This window comes from Podarcis pityusensis (assembly GCF_964106645.2).
Source record: "Podarcis pityusensis genome assembly, chromosome: 2".
Classification (NCBI taxonomy): Eukaryota; Metazoa; Chordata; class Lepidosauria; order Squamata; family Lacertidae; genus Podarcis; species Podarcis pityusensis.
The window spans coordinates 67,762,832-67,778,784 of record NC_138029.1 but is presented as its reverse complement, the minus strand read 5'-3'; the positions used below and the strand labels follow the sequence as shown (position 1 = coordinate 67,778,784).

At 41.8% G+C, this 15,953-nt stretch overlaps 1 protein-coding gene across 2 annotated transcripts in view; it reads right to left on the bottom strand.

Annotated features, from left to right (window-relative positions):
• LOC308467519 (uncharacterized protein) overlaps nucleotides 1-15,953 on the bottom strand; it is a 151,440-nt gene that overhangs the window by 8,153 nt on the left and 127,334 nt on the right. The window contains exon 3 of one of the 2 annotated variants that reach the window (XR_013981185.1): nucleotides 8,230-8,648. The exons of the other annotated variant lie outside the window; for it this stretch is intronic. The gene's annotated coding sequence lies outside the window, so the exon portion shown is untranslated. Of the gene's footprint in view, nucleotides 1-8,229; nucleotides 8,649-15,953 lie in introns of those variants that run through there. 2 annotated transcript variants of the gene reach the window in all.

The following is a 15,953-nucleotide window of genomic DNA, read 5'->3' as shown; positions in this document are numbered from 1 at the left end:
CAGTGGATGTATGATTTTTGTGGTTCATACTGTGGCCACAGACATGTTATATGATTTGACTGTGAGTTTGGGGTACCCCAATGCAAAAATCCTGAGAATCCATGTGGATCCATGCTTTGTAACCATGTTTTTGTGCCATTGCGGCCCCACAAAACAGTGGATGTGTGATTTTTTTGGTGCAGGCTGTAGCCATGGACATGCTATGTGATCTGATGCTGAATTTGGGGTGACCCAATGCAAAAATCCTGAGGATCCATGTGCTTTTACCTTGCCCCTCCCAGGCAGCCTCCTTTATCTCTGGAGTCCCTTATCTCCCTCCTGATCCCTTGCCGAACAGCTGCTCAGCTGCTTTGTTTCAACACCCCCTGCCCTCTTGTTTGCCTTTGTGTCTTTTCCTTAGCTGGAGCAGTTTTTTGCTCCTCCTTTTCTTCTAATTTCTCTCCTCATTGCTTTAATTTTCCTGTCTCCTCTCCTTGCAAGTTCGCTGTCTTTACCTCCCCCCTCTCAGGCAGCCTCCTTTATCTCTGGAGTCCCTTATCTCCCCTCCTGATCACTTGCTGATCAGTTGCTGAGTGGCTTTGTTTCAACACCCCCTTGCCTCTTTCTAAAAAAAAGAGCACGATCTGCTTTTGCCCCTGGGCAATTCAGCTCCAGGGACCACACATTTGCTCCATAAGATGCACAGACATTTCCCCTTACTTTTTAGGAGGGAAAAAGTGTGTCTTATGGAGCGAAAAATACGGTACATCATTTGCCAGAATGCTTTTAGAACCTTACAGGTCCACCCCATGTGATAGAAGGTGCCTACCTTTTGCTTACATTTCCAGCAGATATTTGCACTTGTCTTGTACGTTTTTGCGGTCAGTTTTGTCATTTCGGCATAGTCCAACAGCTTGGTTTGCCATTCCTCTCTGGTAGGGACTTTGTAGCATCCACATTGCTGTTGTCACATACATGAAAAGTCTTTTCTGGAATGTTGGTACCTATAATTCCTAATAAAAGGCTTCTGGGTTTGTTTGTTTTTACAAAAGTTATTTTTTAAAAAAAAATTCAATTCATTATACCGGTAATCATTGATTTCAGTGGGCAAAACATGCCTTACTTTGTGCCAGCCTATGGCTATAGTGTACATGTGGACAATTTTCTGCACAACTTCCTACCATGACACATATCCCATGATCTCTTTACTGCACATCTCTTTTTGTCACACAAGGTTTTAGATAATTACAGATCAACAAAAAGCATGGTAGAAGAACCAACAGTGGGTGAGCATCCTTTTCCTACACCCTATCAAAGTCATGCTGGCAGGGTGGAAGGTGGAACTCGTGATTTTTCCCATTTTTTCTCCTATTTTACGGGGTCCTCTTTATTATTATTTAAAAGAATAGCTTCCTGCTCATTTATTCCAATGGGAGAATAATAAGCTAAGACAGCTCCAGAGCTGATGTGGTTTGTTCTCTATTCTGGAGGTATGTCAAGGGAATGTGAGAACCACCCTGGAATTATGGCTGGAGGCTGGCATGCAAACTTTTTTTTTTTTAAGTTCTGTTTACTTACATGCAACACATGAATGTTGCTCTGGCTGCCCCCTTATTCTCAAGTAATCCGGTGAATTAATCACGAGTAAATGCTTTCAATATTGCAGCCTGTACAAATCCCCCCCAACAAAATTCCACGATCACTCACACCTGATGGGTATTCCCCAATGACAAGAAATGGTGCTAAACTCATGCTGTTATGGAGACAAAAAAAGAAAGAAAAGAATATATTAATTTTAAAGGGAGTCAAGGAAAATATGTTGCTGTTAACATCACCAGCCAGCCTCCTTTATGTCGAGAAGCAGTGCAGCTCAGCTTCTCTCTTGCTGATCGCAAACTACATCAGCCCAGGATGCAGGGAGAGCAGGGGAGCAAGTGGTGAGTCCTAGAACTGCCTCTGAGATGATTTAGAGATTGACTCTTAAAGAGCGATTCATTATGAGCTGCTGCAGGCTTCCCAAATGTGGAAAATTCCAAAGATCGGTGGGCTATGCTCAGAAAATATCCAATAGACAAAAATGAAATCTAGACAGGCTTTTCTCAGGCAGGCCCTTGATTAGGGTGGGAGAAGAGCAGCTGGGAAAGTAAATCTGTTCTCAGCTCTTTTGCATAATTTCTTTTCTTTTCTTCTTTACTGCTTCCCTTGGCACCACGAGATTGGCTTTTGGAGCCTGGGAAGGAATATGAACAGCAGATGCTGCGCGTGTCTCTCTGTCACAGGGTAGAGCAAAGTAGAAATCGTGGGGCAGAATTCATCTGTGAAATATACACAACAGGTTAACCAGTTCTGGAGAGCCAAGGTCACAGATCTTCCTGTGAAAGGTTCTCTCTCTCTTTTACTATTATTGAGTGGAAATGATTCTGTAAAGCCACACCAGCAGTCCTGCATTTCCTTTCAGATGCACGTGCCCTATTCATGGAGTGGCTTCTTTGTTTTTCTTTGCACCGAGTATTTTCTTGCTTTGATACAGAATGACAGAAAAACAAGACTTTTTTGAAAAAAAGAAGAGAGGGAGGGAAGTAAACTTTGGGTGGAAACTAGCACCTCATCAGGCAATTGGCTGACATTAGCCCTTCTGAAATCAATGAATACTGTTGTTGTAGTAGTACTTAAAGGACCATTTGCTAGGAAATAAAGGATCATTCTGAAGTACTGCAAAGTTGCTTTCTAAAGTGCACCCAGCACTTTAGAAGCCGAGCTTCAGGACTGGTTTCAGAGCCAGGGCTTATGCCTGAAATGCATTAGTGACTACAACTGATGAACAATTGCAACTAACCTATGTCCCTCTAGCATGGTGCTGGACTACAACTCCCAGATCATCCCTGATCATTGGCCATGCTGGCTGGGGCTGATAGGAGCTGGAGTCCAGCAGCAGCAGGGGGCAGGGGGCGGGAGACACAGGTTCCCAACCCTAGGTTTAAAGAGACCAAAGGCATCCAGGACAAAAAGTGAAATTTCCCAATTTTTAAAAATCCCATGATATTTCATATTGGAAAGTAGTGCAAGATTATAAATAAATTAATTGATGGTCCATCTATCTAGTAGGCAGCTGCATACACATTCCCAGCCTAAAAACCTCAGGGCCAATGAACTTGCTGGAGAAAGCAAAGGTATGGCAAAGATTTGACACCCAGTTCTAGGCAGATCTGGAGAGGGTGCAGACAGAGGCAGAGCAAGGTGGGTGCAGTGGGTGTGGTCCACCCCGGGTGTCACCTCTGAGGGGGAGGTAACAAAATGCTGTGTGCGGCACTGAGCGTCTGTGAGAGACCCTGTGGCTTTGGCGTGCACAGGCTTCCTGCTGCCCAAATGGTATACCTGCCAGTGCACCCTCAGCTGTAGGGTGGCAGGCAGATGCAATCTCTGCAAAAAAAGCTCAACAAATTTCAGTGGAGGGGGTGGCAAGAAATTTTCCATTCCGGGTACCACCTAACCTTGCTACGCCACTGGGGGCAGAGTGTGCATGAGGGGAGAAGTGGAGCGGAGACCTGTTGCACAAGAGGGAATCCTTGCACTGATGGGATGCTTACTTAGTGTTGCATTGGCTATAAGCCGGAAGTTCTATTCACGTGATGTAACTGGGAATCAATGTGGGGATAGAGAAGGCTGAGATCGCACACTGGCCTTTCTCTCCGTGTGTTCAATGGAAGCTCTCAACTGCTGCTTTTGCAGCACCTGCTCGTGCATGCATTTCCACATGCAGCTAAGCCTAGATAGGCTGAACATTGTGTAGGGTCACAACGAGGGTATTAAAGTATTGCATTTTCAGAAGGCAAAAGTGCAGCCTCATCTATCCTCTGTCAAGAAGCCTGACATTGAGGGCATTAAGTTTCCAGGATGGAGATGAGACCTAGAATTAATGGCAGTTTCTCCAAATCGGAGTGCTTCCTGGTACTTTCCCTTCCCTCCACATGCGCCACATTTTGAAGAGGATAATAGTGGTCCTCTGAATCTATAAAGCCACTTGTAATGGAGTACTCCGCAGTGCTTGAGAGAAGGATACGTATGTGTCAAAGCAGGGCAGGAGAGGAGGGAACTGTTGCAAGCACATAATAGTGCTTTCTGAACTTAGGCCTAGTCAGCTGAAAATAGCCTTCAAATTCTAAACTTCTCTCAGTAGCTAACTAGCTAGCTTGCTAGATATGGATGTGTTGATTTTACATTTGACACACACAAACACATTGTCCCCGAATTCCCCCCCAATAAAATTCAATTTTTCTAGTCTTTTCTTAAGCACAAGGGTTAGCCAAACTGCAGGAGACTAATAATACTGATTTCCTTTAAGCAACCACAAAACTCAGGCACAATAAAGGAAACTACATATATTCACTGCCCCGAGGCCTCATTTCTGACCTCAGAGGGCCACTGCTTATGTGAAAGATAATTAATCATCCATGCTGGCTCAGGCCTAGTCTTTTCCCCTGAGTAGCCGCCACCACTGGTGCCAAATTGGGCCTAGCAGTGTAGATGATAAACAGGGTCTGACATTCAGTCCCATGGACCAGCTGCCTGCAGTGGATCACTAGCCGCACTCTGCAAGCTAATTACCTCAAGCTCACCGCTTCTAAGCAGGCAGCCACTCCGCCGGTGACAATTTTTCATGCGCAAGCAGAAGAAACCGACAGTTTCGCTTTAAAACAAACGTTTCTAGATTGGAATATTGATTGCAAGCACAGGAAAATGCAGGCCCTTGACATGGAATTATCACATGCCTTTTATTCAAATTAAAATAAAACTTCCAGATCATGAGGGGGGAAATGGCCACAACAAAAGAAATAAACCCAAAATAAATAAATTCTTTATTATTATTAAAAAGTTAAAAAAAATACCCCAACAATGTGTGTATGTGTGTGTGTGTGTGTGTGTGAGAGAGAGAGAGAGAGAGAGAGAGAGAGAGAGAGAAGGGGGGCAGTGAAGTGCCATTCACAAGGCAGGCAGCACTCAGACTAATTCTCTTACACATTAAAATATTGCGAATTGCTCTGTTTTTTAAAAAAATCTACTGGTGGTTTTTATTAACTGGTGCTATTGGTGCTGATGTTTTAATTTTGTAAAATTGCCCTGCAACTGATTACCATACTTTTCCAGGTATAAAAAGAGGGTTTTTTATTTAAAAATTATGTTAAAAATTGGCGGGTGAGTGATTTGCGGCAATCCCCCCCCCCCATAAAAAGCTCAACAACCCTGGGCAATCTTTCCCCATTTTCTTAATCTGGAGTCCCCCAAAACAGGGGGCGTCTTATACATGGGGGCGTGTTATACACGGAAAAATACAGTAATTAAAAGCATGCTATGGGTCCATGTGAGCTGGCACTATCTCCACACCTATACACTATATGGCCACACTCCTGCCAGTCATGCATTTAGCATCAGGGGATGGCTGTTCCCAACTGCCTTTCCCTATCCTCCTCCAACTTCAATAACATTCATAGTAAAGTTGGTTCCAGAAGAACTCATGAACCCTTTGGGGTTGAGACATAAAAGACTAGAGGGTAGTGGGTGTTGCTAGGTACTAATGCCAACTCTGAGGCTACTTTTGGATGTGAAGTTACTGGATTTTTTTTGCTTGACTTTATGGTTGGCTTTATGCCTACTAGTTGAATTAGCATGCTGGCTGAACAGTTAATTGTTTAATTTTATTTTGTAGGGATATACTTTTTGTTAGGAATCATTATTATGCTACCATATTTTGACTGTTCGTTTTTAACGTGAACTGGTCTTGCTCTGCTGGCTCTTTACTGCACAGTGTGCTTGACCACCCAGCCATTAGTTGAAATAAAGAAAAAACCTTCCCAACGCTGCCTTGTAAGCTTAGGTTTGGCAGAGAGCAGAGCTACCAGGGTGGATATAAATGATAAAAGTATTGTTGTTGATATGGACTAAGATGTCCCTATTTTCGTCAGGAAATGCTGGAAGGTATGCTAACCATAGCTGTCAACGTTTTCCTTTTTTTAAGGGAAATTCCCTTATTCCGAATAGGATTCATTGCAAGAAAGGGGAAAAGTTGACAGCTATGATGCTAACCTACCTGCCCTGAGCTTTGTGATAGAAGGGTGGAATAAAAAACCAAGAAAAACTGGACTGGGGTAACACTAGAGGAAGGCAACAACGTGGAAGCAATTTGTTGTTGTTGTTGTTTAGTTGTTTAGTCGTGTCCGACTCTTCGTGACCCCATGGACCAGAGCACGCCAGGCACTCCTGTCTTCCACTGCCTCCCGCAGTTTGGTCAAACTCATATTAGTGGAGGCAATAGTAGGAATTAATTTATGTTTTCAATTTTTAAAAGTCTAAATAAAGAGTGCAACTCTGGAAGTAATCCAAACCCCACCTCAAAGTTGATGGCTGGAGGTGTATGCGAGTTAGAACAAACCGTGGGTCCCTCTCCACGGTTCTCTGTGATGGAGGCACAACCTCTGCCTGAGGAGGTAGGAAGCTAGCACCAGCAGTCATCTTGTCTGGTAGTAGCTGGTACCAAAACAGAGTGCTTTGAGGCAGGGTGAAGCTGTGCTAGCCAAGGTCCCACTGGATCCTGTCCCGACCCATTTTCAGCTGAAAGTACAAACTCTGTGGTCAGTTTTATTTGGTTTTCTTGTAGTGTTTTGTAGAGAGCAGAGATGGCCTTGCCCTCCCATTCACCCTTTTTCTCTGCAGCACTTTTTCAATGCAGCCTTCCAAACTCATCTATGGACAGATGGAGCTAACATCATGGTACTTTCCACATATACATGAAGAGAAAAAAATGGAGGGGGTGCACCCAATTCAGAGATATGGTATGAATTTCATTGTGGCCTATTTGCAGTAAAACCCTGCTGGATTCTACAGAAAAATTTAAGTGAATTACTATAGATCCCCATTTAATTTCTTCCCTTTATCCCCATCCCACAAAATACTTTTATTGATTTAAGAGTTTTTGTTTTTAAAAAAAGTCAAACTGAAACTTGAAGATCACGCTTGATTGCATGGGACAAACCATTTTAAGTGGTGAGAGTGAGGGATGGAAAAAATGAAAATGGTGTAATTTAATCACATCCCACAACAATGGGGCAAGAAATCTTCCAGGAGCATTGCTGACAGTGATCATCTTGGCATGCCAACCCCCTTGGCTGAGAGGATCCAAGATTTTCCCACTCCCACCCTTTCTCAAACATAGGCCTTGCTTATTCCATATTTCCAAGTACAAAACAGAATGTTGGCTGGTTTGCATTATGCTCCTACATACCAATTAGTTTTTGAGAAACTGGCAGATTAAATATTGGATACATATGAATTTCATATAGTTCTAGAATAATAACTCAGAGATGTTGGTGTTTTTTTGAAGGAAGCAGGCATCACTATTCATTTCCCATAGATCACTTAGGAGTAGACTAACTTGACCAAAGCATAATGACCAGAAGGGTCTTTAAAATACATGACCAAGTAATGATGATTGTCCTTCCCCATTTGTCTGCAAATAAAACAAGACCTATCAAATAATACAGTATTCTAAACAAATTATAGATGCTTAGATTTAAGTGAAGAATTAATACCCTTGCATTCCCATGGTTTAATGGAAAAATCTTAACCTCCTTGTGATCTATAACCTCATGTGATGTTATTTATTTTGTTTCCTGTGAAAGCAGAGTTTAACAGATTATTAACAATGCAGACACTGTGATCAAATATGGAGTACATATTGGATTAGGATCTGGACTGATAACCAAGCTCAGTCAGGGGCTTGGGCAAATGAGTATGGGTCAGGTTACATACCTGCTACCTAGAAAGACTGGTCATGTGATGGAACAGCAAAAAACATACATGCCTCCAAAAGCATGAGCTTTTATATTGCATATGTGCAATGTCCCAGACTTCTATAATCTTTCTTCTGCTTCACAGAAAATTATTATTCCTTTTGAAAGAAAGCACATAATATAAATTTAATAAACTGCAAGGCAAAAGGCAGAAAAGGGGCAACACAGAGATCTACTGTACTTTTTCATGTATAGGGTTTCTGAACGATACATGCTTGAATTGACCCCATCTTGGTGCCCCACTTCTGCATTTGGGAGAAGTTTCTTTCATACACCCCACTTGCATACATAAATGAAATAGCTGCTGAAAAACATGTTTGTATATGTTAAGATTCTAATAATTAATAGCGAAAGCCCTGTCCATTGTAATGTTGGTTTTTATTTTTAACAGAAAGTAATTTGACTCTCTGTTTGTTTACTGACAATCAAGTCTCACTGCGTTCAGTGGGACTTTCTTACTATGTATGCATAAGACTGGAACCCTAAGACAATGGACTTCCACCAAACCTATTCTTCTAAGTCCCAAGCCCTAGTCTTTAGTTCCCAAACTCTTATTTCAGCCAGCAAACACATCACAAACTGACCAGGTAATGTCCTCCCCATGATAATGAAAAGTCTGTAAGTTCTGCCTATTAAACGCTTATTGAAGGCACACAAACCATACAGGGGACAGGCGGGAGATGGATTTCCAGAATACAAGTTTCATTCATTATATCAGTTTCATTCAGCTTCTGAAGAAGTGACTTCCAGTATGTAAATGGTTAATTCAGTCTCCAGTGTAGCTTAGCAGGGAGCCATCCTCAGCAGGGATGGATGCAGGGACTCCTGAAATGACAAAGGCCACAGCTCAACATTTCTAACTTTAAAGCTTGAGTCCGTCTTAGATTGACAGCCCTGACAAAGTCCTTTATGCTACAAGCCTGACATGAACTACCAGCTACCCAAGAGTTCCAAACCAAACTCTTGCTGACACAATGCTCTAAGAGCAATATATGGAGAAAGACCTGGGATTTCTTTATACTCATTAATGCATTTCAGCATTAACCATTTTATGTGGAAGGCAATAGCCTATTAGGTTTATGAGAGTCGGTATTAAATAGGTAACCCAGGAGCTACTAAAAATTTAACAGGATAAAATTAACAGCACATGAAACAAGAAATCCACAGCACACTTATGTATGTTGCCCTTTCTTGCATGCAGTTTCGTTAATTGTCCATCAGTGGTATGAAACTAACAAGCCAGGCTTTGCTAAAGTTACAAAAGCCTTACTTGCATAAGGCAATCTGATACCCATCTCAGTGGCAGAACATGGTGGAGAAAGACACAGGTGTCATGAATTCTCTGAAGTATCTTCAGTTTATAAGCAGTTGAAGGCAGGAGGAAACATCCAGAGGCATTCTCCCATACCAAGAGAGCTGTCTCCACTGTCAACCTACTTTTGCCCCTGCTGAATTGTTTCAATTTTCTTGCCCTTGGAGAATGGAGATGGGTAGCAAGCAGTGGGAGAATGAAACCCTTTGAATTCTGTTTTTAATGGTCAAACCCACCGTTCCATGCACTGAATGAAAATACCACACGCCATACATCACAAGGCTATTTATCTACCTAACCAGCAGCTACCAAAGTCTTTATCTTTGTTTTCTATCTCTCACAGGATGACATTCATAGGGCTATTTCATTTGGGGGGGGGGGGAGATTCTTAAATTAGCTAGTAAGAGCTTCAACATTTTGCTATAAATAAGTAATAAAACCGAACGAGAATCAATTGCTCCTCCGGATGTTCTGAGAACAAATAAGACATATAGGGAGGCCGACTCTGTCCAAAAAGATAGATTAGGATTCAAAATTTCATTTTCTTTTTCTTTTCTTTTTTAACTAGAAACACTTTTCAAGAAGATATTTTTAGTGTGCCTTGGGGGAAGGGAGAGTGGGGAAACAAGCCTCAATAGGAAGAATTAAAATTAGTTGGGTAGTACTAAATGCCAACCCCAAAGTGGTATAGCTGTCAAAAACCCAGATTGTCCTAGGCTGGAAGGCTGGTCTATTTCTGTATCCTGGGAGAGCCCCCTGATCTCTCTTTCTCTCTGCAGCTTTGACACAACCCTGACTTATGGAAGGGATTATCCCTTCCTATCAAAAAAGGAAAGCTGCAGAGCAGACACCCGTCTATTCTTCCAAAGCAATGAGCCTGAAAGGCTTCTTTTCAGCCAGGCTCCCATTACCAGCTGCCCTACAGTGAGAAAGCTAAACTCTACATAAGGCTTGTGTCAGGCCACTGAAGTAGCTGGGGCTTGAGGATGGGAGACAGGTGAAGTGTGTGCTGGCGGGTGTGAGGGGGAGGGGAGAGAAGAAGCCTGCGCAGACTGTGGAAGTGCTAATCCTATTTAGCACATACAGTATATATTACCAAGGAACGTGTGTGTGTGTGTGTGTGTGTGTGTGTGTGTGTGGTGATTGAGGTGGGGGGAGAAACAGGGAAGCTGAGAAACAGCAACAATGACACAAAGCCATTCACAAGTGGCTTGCAGTGTCAAAAAGGTGACACAGTCTGCTACTGGCTTGACTCCAGATGCTTAATTCATATTAAAATAAAAGCATCCTGTGCAAGTAGCCAACCATCCCTCTGACAGCTTGTTTCTATTCAGTACCTTCCACTAGGACCCACCACAGCCTGTTTTCTATCACTACAGTGACAATTTGAAGCAAGTTGGCCAAATCCGCCAATGCAACGTTTCCGTGTAACATCAGGCCATTAAATAATGTTTTGGTGGCAGCACTTGGTGGATTGTGCCCAGTTTCTGAAATTCTTATCTGAGTTCACCCTGAATTTTGAAGTCTTGAATTATGTGGGGTCGCTCCTGAAGTACTATGCCCAATAGATAAAATTGTTGTTGTTGTTTAGTTGTTTAGTTGTGTTCGACTCTTCATGACCCCATGGACCAGAGCAGGCCAGGCACTTCTGTCTTCCACTGCCTCCTGCAGTTTGGTCAAACTCATGCTGGTAGCTTTAAGAACACTGTCCAACCATCTCGTCCTCTGCTGTCCCCTTCTACTTGTGCCCTCCATCTTTCCCAACACCAGGGTCTTTTCCAGGGAGTCTTCTCTTCTCATGAGGTGGCCAAAGTATTGGAGCCTCAGCTTCACGATCTGTCCTTCCAGTGAGCACTCAGGGCTGATTTCCTTAAGAATGGACAAACTCCAGGTTAAAGAACTCAGATGTGAAATTGCTGTTCTTCTAAGAAAGCATGGCACTTCCCTCCCCACCCCCCACCCCCAGGATCTGGGAGTGGGAGTGGGATCCTGGAAATTACAGGCTGGTTAGTTTAATGCCTGCCCCTAGAAAACTGGTGGGAAGTATTGTTAAAGATAAAATAGCCAACCATAAAGAAAAAGCATTGCTGAAGCAAAACCAACATGGCTTCTGCAAGGGCACATCCTTTCCCATAAAACTATTAGAGCTATTTGAGAGTGTTAGAAAGCATATAGATAGACATTCTGGGTGACATTCTGTACTTGGATTTTGAAAATGTTTCAACAAAGTATCTCACCAAAGAGGTAAGCTTAGAGGTCCTCTTGTGGATCAGGAACTGTTTAAGTAACAGGAAGCAAAGAGTAGGGATAAATGGACAGTTCCTTGAATGGAGAGAAGCAGAAAGTCGAGTTTGCCAAGGATTGGTCTTGGGACCTGTGCTTTTTAACTTATTGATAAATTATCTAGAGTTAGGAGTTAGGTGGCTGATGATAGTAAATTCTTCAAGGTCATTAAAATAAAAAGAGATCCAAAAGGACCTTTCCAAACCGAGCGAATGGGTAGTAAAATGGCCAATGTAGTGATGCATGTTGTGGCAAAAAAAGAATAATAATTTCACATATATGCTCATGGGGAATGAACTGGCAATGACTGACCAGGAGTGACATCCTGGGTTCATAGTGAACAGCTTGATGAAGATGTCAAACTAGTGTGCAACAGCAGTGGAAAGAGCAAATTCCATGCTAGGGGTCGTTAGGAAAGGAATTGGAAACAAAACTCCTGATATCATAATGCCATTATACAAAACTATGATGTGGCCATATTTGGAACACTGTGGACACTTCTGGTTGCCTTATCTCAAAAAGGAAATTATAGAGTTGCACCACAGTCTGACTGGGGCTGATGGGAGTTTCTCTGCTATCCAAAAGATCCTGATTAACTCATTAATCAGTCCCTTGTCTATCCTGAGCAAACTTTGCACTAGATTTCTATGAAATTAAAAGGTCATATGAAACCCCGTTAAATTTATTCTGGACCTTTAAGGGGGGGACCCTAAACCTTAAAAGTCTTATTGGTGAACAGTTTGCAGCTATAATGATAAATACTGATAGGTCAAGTTTATTGTTGAATATATATATTATATTATATTATATTATATTATATTATATTATATTATATATGTGTTAATTTTTGCAAGTTAGATGACTCACACATTTGTTTCATATCTAGCTTTTGGGCAATTTAAATTAAAACAAACAGAAATACAAACATTTTGGCTTGTCACAAATCCTTCACACAGAAAAAGATTGACAACTTTAAAGGGACTTGAAGCCCACATTTATTTTAAATTACAGGGAGATCAAAGGCTAGCTGGGGCAAGTGATTTGAAATGCATAAGGAATCTTAGGCTGTGGATCATCTCTTCCCCACACCCCTAAAACTACAAGATGTATTTTGGACAAACCACTTGACTGCTAATGAACCACAAACATGGCTCCTTAATTTGCATTCAGTACCAGAAGAGACCAGCTTCTAATGAGCACTGCTGGTCACCCTTCCACAGCTGCTGAAAGGCGCTTGCTTATTCCTCCGGGGAAGCCGCGACTGGGTAAATCCTCAGGCTTTGGATGGCAAATCACATTGTGCTGCATACCTCTGGCTCCCGTTTCCATCAGCGATGCTCTTGCATTCTGCCTGCCATCTCCATAGGAATCAAAAGGGCAGCAGGGGTCCTCAGATCCCCATACTGTACACACAGAGAGATTTTAATCCAATTATGCAGCTTCTGCTCAGCAAGAGATGCTCCCTCCTTCTCTCCCCCCCCCCCCACTTTCTCCATTTGCTTTCAATAAAGAAGCTTAATATGTTTGGGAACTTTCCAGAGCTACAGAATCAGCCCTTGACCAAGAGAAAGCAGCAAATCATGGTATGTGTTTAAGTGATGGGGTGGAAATAGCATTGTGATTTCAGAAAATAAAAATAAAATAAATAAAACAAAACCTTATTAAGCAAGCTGTATTTCAAAGGAGGCCTCAATTATTCATATAGCTAAAGACTCTACATAGTCTGTCTCTTTAAAAAGAACAAAAAACACACCTAGTAATGGACAGTGCAATCCTATATGTGTCTACTTAGAAATAAGTCCCACTGAGTGCAGTGGAGCTTACTCCTAGATAAGTGGGTGTAGGATTGCAGCCATAGGCACCAACAGAGCCCATGAAGCATTGATTTTGTTACTTAACAGAATTAGAAATACCATCTTGCACCTGCTTTCTTAAGCTTGAAGAGATAATGTATACTCATCATAAAAACCATTAAGGAAGCTCCCTTTTATTGCCAAGATCCTGTTATATTTAAAGTGTTATATGTAACATGCACACATGCTCAAAAAAAGCTACAGAATGTTAACTCTGTTCTAAGAAATGGGCCAATTTACTGCACCTCAGTTGTGGACAGTATAAAGCCCCTGGGCCACACACAGCACTGCCCCATAGCGCATACAGCCTGTGGAGTAAAAAAAAGGTAAGGGATTGTTAAGATAAATGGATCTTCTGCTTTCCCTTGAGGACTAGCAGGTAAATGGTGGCTCCATCCCTCTTGAAAGGGGAAATTTACCACATTTTACATGCAGGATTTTAGGTTATTCCACCTAACAGAATATCCAAAAAGAGGTCTTTAAAAAACCTCCAAGAGGGCTTTTGTGGATTGTATCCTCAGTAGGAATGAGGGAGAAATCTGATTCAGTCCACATTTAAAGATGAACCTACCTAGTTTGAGCCATTCTGAGAAATGGAGCACCTCCATACTTGGAAATTGACACTTCAAGGAATGTGAGTGCAGTTCTTCAGCCAAGTAATGTGCACAGAAATACATGTAACTGGGGGAAAGTGTGCATAAAAATCCAGGTGTTCGTGACACCGACGTAACAAAAAAATAAATTCTATTAGGAGAAATTGCTTTGCAAAAATGTGCATCTTAGGGAAAACTGCATACCATCCTGTGTATATTAGTGCTAGATGTACTAAAATGCTGGTGTATTTTCACGAGGACTTTTCAAACTGATGTGGAAATGTGGAGGACAGAACTTTAGACTGAAAACATGAGAACATGATGTACGTAAATGGAAAATGATTTTCCCATCCCTAATCCTTAGTTGTAATGGGACTTGGCTCCTGGCTATTTATTAAAGCAACTGTTGAAGGAGAAAAGAGTTGAACATCCACCAGTGTTGCTCAACACGTGGTAAGGGTTCCATTGGCAGACTAGGGAGAGAAGCAATTTTCATCAATTTCCCCTTCCCTTTGCACCTCTCTAAATTTGGACAATTCCCAAAAAGAGGATCCCCCAAAAGAGCAGATTCAGGGGCATGAGGGTGCTGAGGGGAGGGTAAATTGCAAAAAACTTGCTTCCCTCCCCATTCTGCCAACAAAAGCCTTAACATCAGCTGAGTGATGCTGCTGGATACAACCCAATATATATTTCATACGTGTTAGTTTAACAATTTTGGAAATGAAACAGTTATTTTAAAATGCATTGCCCAAGTTTTACAGCTTACTTCATTTTAATTGCTCATTGTGCAGAGGGACAGGGCATTAGTTGTTTGGAGCAATTTTGCCATACAACTTCTCAAAGTACAGACAATTTTTGCACTGCCATTAGAGCAATAAATGCTTTCACTGCCTCCAACTCTGTAAATCCCTAAACATCACAAAAAGCTATGAGTTTCTCCTGCAAGAGATTAGAGATGGGACTTTTGTAGGTCACAACTGGGAACACTAAGAAGAGGTTTTCTACCATTTGCTTACTTTTTTCCTTTTCTCTTTTAATAGTTATTTTTGTGAAATGGATATCCTGAAAGAGGGGGAGAAAGACAGCAAGAAAGTAATCAGTTTTCACTATGAAGACCTGCTTCTCTTATTTCAGAAAGAGTTTTTGAGTTACTATCAATGAAAAAGGTGTGATATAACCAAATAAAGTAGTAGTAGTAGCAGCAGCAGTAGTAGTAGTAGTAGTAGTGATAGTAGTAGTAGTAGTAAAGGTAAAGGGTAAAGGGACCCCTGACCATTAGGTCCAGTCGTGGCCGACTCTGGGGTTGCGACGCTCATCTCGCTTTATTGGCCAAGGGAGCCGGCGTACAGCTTCCGGGTCATGTGGCCAGCATGACTAAGCCGCTTCTGGTGAACCAGAGCAGCGCACGGAAACGCTGTTTACCTTCCCGCCGGAGCGGTACCTATTTATCTACTTGCACTTTGAAGTGCTTTCGAACTGCTAGGTTGGCAGGAACAGGGACCGAACAGCGGGAGCTCACTCCATCGTGGGGGTAGTAGTAGTAGTAATGCTAATAATAATAATAATATGTTGGAAATGATTTCAAGTGATTAATTGCTTTTTAAAAAAAAAAAACTTATTCCTGCAACTAGAAGACAATAAAGACCATACAACTATTCATGGGCATGTATCTTTAAATGTTTATCTGCATTTGTGGCATATAATATATAGGTTATATATTTACTCTAATGTAATGCACACCTTTTTTGGCCAAATTACATTGTGAAAATTAGGGTGCGCATTAGATTTGATGGTGCATTAGGTTTGAGTAAATACGGTATGTAGTGATTACACTGCCGGTATATACAGGGTGAGTCTTTTAAAAGAGGCCCCATGGAACATGCGTACTCTGTATCCATGGGACCTCTTTCAAAGGACTCACCGTGTGTGTATTTTGTGTGTGTGTGTGTGTGTGTGTGTGTGTGTGTGTGCAAAGAACAATTCTGAAGATATGGGTGTTGGCCCTCAGAATATTTTAAAAGAAATTAACTATTTTGCTGGGTTTCGGTCAAATTATTTTTCTTAGGCATGGAAAATGGAAGCTTGCATC